Consider the following 4,403-nt stretch of genomic DNA (forward strand, 5'->3'; position numbering starts at 1 on the left):
GAGACAAATAAACAGTTGCTGCAGAAGGAACCTAGTGTCCGTGTGTCTTCTTCCCGGTGAGAAGACTGCGCGGGCTATACCACATGACCTTTTTCCAGGCAGCTTCCAGAAAAACATGTCTATTGTCAGTAAAAGATCTATCTACTTACCTGCTTTAGCAAAATATCCACTCATAAGTAGGCTTCAGAAATATATCAAATGATATAACTGAGTCTGCAAAGAAACCAGAAATTTACACACACACACACACACACACACACACACACACACACACACACACACGTGTACACCCAAGTCTTGGGGAGCTCATGTAGACTCTTTTTTGATGGCATGGGATGAACACATCAGCACCCTAAAGAAGACTTTAGTACTAGGAACTAAGTCCCAAACAGTCTGGACTGTAGATATCTGTTGCCAAGAGTGACAAGAAATTGATCTACCAAGGACCCAGGCATTTCTTTATTTGTTAGAAGCTTAACATCTATGTGTTTTCTAGTAACACTGACCTGTGTTTTCCTTTTCTCACAGCTGTCATACAAACAGCTGAATCTAGTGTTTGTTCACTCTACTTCTTTGAGCAGCACCACTGCTTGCATATTTATCTATCAGTATCAACAAAAAAATTTGGGTTTGATTTTATAATCTTTAAAGGAATTATTTCTTTTTGTTTAAAGATTATAATATAATTAAATCATCTCTCTTTCTCCTTTCTCCATCCAAACTCATATATATACCCATCCTTGCCTTTTTAAAAGTCATAATCTCTTTTATCATTAGTTTGCTGTTATCTACAATCGTATCTATCATGATCATACATATGCATATAATATGGAAAAATAAAGCTGCTAAGGAGAAATTTTTAGTAGACTCTTGAGAATTAGAATTAGGACAGTTAGTAACTTGATTTAAAACATACTGAGGAATCAAAGATAAACCTTAAGTCAGATTTACATGCTGTTTATCTAAATACCCTCTAAATACTAATCATAGATATATGTTTTTTCTGTGGAATTAGGTTTGCATTAAAAGGTCCCAGATTTCAAATGGCACAAATTATTTTCACATTTATGGAATTAAAAATGTTTTATAGCACTAAAATATTCACAGAGTAAAAAGAAAATGTTGAGAAGCTTAATATATTTATAAAAGAGCTAATAAATAAAATATCTGAAAAAATACTGTGTATTATTAACTTCTAAAGATTTTCATTAGGATACAGAAATTTAATTTTGAGTCTCCAATAGAGTTTGACCTATAACTAAAATGTCTTGTAAAAAGAAGATTTAATTTTTAAAGTGCCTCAATTTCATTAGTAGGATTTATATCAAGATTCAAAGGTGTTTATATATATATGTGCCATTCTGTAAATATACATTATGTACACGTCTTTTGTGTACAATAGATAAACAATTTCAGCAGTTGTAGTTATGTACTTGTGCACACGTATGCATATGTAATAATAATATAATAAAAAGAGGCTATCAACTTGAGAATGGGAAAAGAAAGGGCAGGGTTTGGGGGAAAAAGAGAAATGGGTGAGAATTATAATCCTGTTTAGATTAAAATATATAAAACTAATAAATATTTTGAGTTAGCATTCTTCCTTTTATATTTTTAAAACTATAACATAATCACATCAATTATGCCTTCTCTTTTCTCTTCCCATACATTCCCACTTAGCTCCCTTACACTTTTTCAAAGTTATGGTCTCTAATTCTTTACATGTGCATCATATAAATATATACATCATATACATACACATATACATACATAAATACATCATATACATACATTCCTAAAGAAATAAAATATGACCTCATTGGTTCATACACATACACACACACATACACACACATGTATAGACGTACACAAACATTTTTTTTCAGACCTGAAAACTTGGAATTGCCTGACCAGTGTGCTTTTTCTCAGGGAAAACTATTTCTCCACATCTCAACATTACTTAGTTTTTCTAGTTTTTGTTTGGTGGTGAGGCATCATTAACTATTTTTTTTAACAGCGTGTCTATTGTTATTTTCCATATTCAGGTCATGTTTGGTAGTCATGTAGGTCAGACTTCTAAATATGTGTCTTTATACTCACAGATCCTTTTTAAGGAAACATCTTTTCAACATGCAGAAACAATTATAGAAAACAATGGTGGATGAAAATTCAGACATGTAGAGCCCAGTCTCAGTGGATATATTCTGTAACAGAACTTCTATACCTAAGGGTTAAGGTTTAATGCTAAATAGAGGGCAAAATATTAGTAAGAATCTGAGGAAATGGGAGTTTACTCTAAGACTGTCCCTCCCAGAAATGTCATAAGCTGCACCCATTCATTCTCACCAACATGGCTGCTTTAGCATCGTTTGTATTTAGTAAATATTCAAAAATACTTTCCAGCAAACTTAAAGAATATCTTACATCAAACAAATATCATTTAGAACGTTTCAGAAAATGCATATATGTGTGTCTGTGAATATTTATACATGTATACATACATACATATATATATACATATATATATATATACATTTCACTGTTAAACACATTTGCTCTTAAAAACAATAAAATCTGTTTTAAAAACAATAAAATGCAATTTTAACCATAAAGAAATTAAGTGGGAAAGTTTGACAACTTCTGGAATTTTTTTCTACACTGTAAGCATCAAAAGTGATGTAAAGAAGCTGGTATATTCTCTTAAGTAAAATACACATTGAAAATGGCAAAATACAAGTTAATATTATTTTACCTACTTTGTACATGGTCATAAATATATGGTAGTATAATAACTGAAACATTATATATTCATCAAATATAATTTGAAGCCATTTGTTTAATTTTAAGTGACATTTAAAACTAAAATTTGTTAGTTTTCATAAAGTTAAGAAATCACACTCAGGCTTTCTGCATTCTGTGCAAGCATTTTGGTAGTGAGTCTTATTGCAGGTCACAACCTGAATTCTAAAAGACTACAAAAACATTGAAAATGTGTATTCAATGAGTACTTTAAATATTTGTATTGGAAAACATAGAAGAATTTTCATGCTCGCATCAAAGAATTTCACTGAAAAGGTAGCTTGAAATGATGTATATCTAAAGAAGAAAAGTCAAAGTGGGAAAACCCTCTTCAAAGTTCTGCTAATAGGATATGAATCTGCTTTCTTCATTTACTTTATATAATTAAATAAAACAGTCATTTCTTTGAGAAAGATGCAATTCTGTGTACTGTATTAATGAATGCCTTTTTCACTTGCTGATTCCTCAAGGTATAGGATAAAAGGATTCAAAAGTGGAGCCACTGAGGTATTGAGCACAGAAATTCCCTTGGAAACAGATACTCTCTGCTTGACTGATGGTTTAACATACATGAAGATGCAGCTCCCATATGAGAGGGATATTACTATCATATGAGAAGAGCATGTAGAGAAAGCCTTCTTCCTCTGGCTGGTTGAAGGGATTTTTAGAATTGTCATAGCAATGAAGGTGTAAGATATGATCACCATTACCAGTGTGACTAAGAGTGTCACCAAACCCGAAACAAATCCCATTGTCTCCAGGAGCTGTGTGTCTGTGCAAGAAATCTGAAGAAGTGGAGTTGTGTCACAGTAGAAATGGTCAACAATGTTGGAAGCACAGAAGTCAAGATTCAAGCCTAACAGGAGTGGTGGAAAGATGACAAAAAAGCCAGCAAGCCAACAACTGAGGACCAGCTGACCACAGACTTTATTGTTCATGATGGTCATATAGTGCAGGGGCTTGCAGATGGCTACATATCTGTCATAGGACATGGCTGCCAGCAAATAAAATTCTGATGCTCCAAATAGAAAAGCAAAAAACACTTGAGTCAAACAATTACCATAAGAAATGGTTTTGTCCCCCGTTGCCATAGTAACAAGCAATTTGGGTATGCATGTAGTAGTGTAGGAAAACTCTAAGAAGGAAAAATACATGGGTGTCTTCAGGTGAGTATCCACCAGTGTGAGTGTGATGATGGTCAGATTGCCAGTGATGCTGAGCAGATAAGTAAGAAGCAGGAAGATGAATAGCACAACTTTCCACTGCGGGTCATCAGTCAAACCTGCTAGGATGAAAAATGTCACCTCTGTATGGTTCTTCATTGTGACCCTCTGAGTGTTAGCTGGTTTAAATAAAGTGTGGGGAAGGAGGTTATAACTACAGAACTATAATAATGATATGTAATTCTGAAGTAACATCAACATTTCAAAAGCTAATTTTCCAAAAGTGCAACATTTCTACAGCTATACCAGACAATAGTATTTTTTTATAGCCTCATGGTATCTGGGCAGAAATCAAAGATATTAATTGGGATGTTATTTCTTTTCTTTCCTTAACTAAAGAGGTTTGATTGAATAAAATCTTTTTGTTGTTGTTGTTTTGTT

The 4,403-nt window shown here is 33.0% G+C and overlaps 1 pseudogene; it reads right to left on the reverse strand.

Moving 5' to 3' along the window:
- Nucleotides 1–3,196: 3,196 nt before the first annotated feature.
- LOC116076165 lies at nt 3,197–4,159 on the reverse strand (annotated as a pseudogene).
- Between the last annotated feature and the right edge of the window lie 244 nt (nt 4,160–4,403).

Source organism: Mastomys coucha, unplaced genomic scaffold, assembly GCF_008632895.1.
Source record: "Mastomys coucha isolate ucsf_1 unplaced genomic scaffold, UCSF_Mcou_1 pScaffold4, whole genome shotgun sequence".
NCBI lineage: Eukaryota > Metazoa > Chordata > Mammalia > Rodentia > Muridae > Mastomys > Mastomys coucha.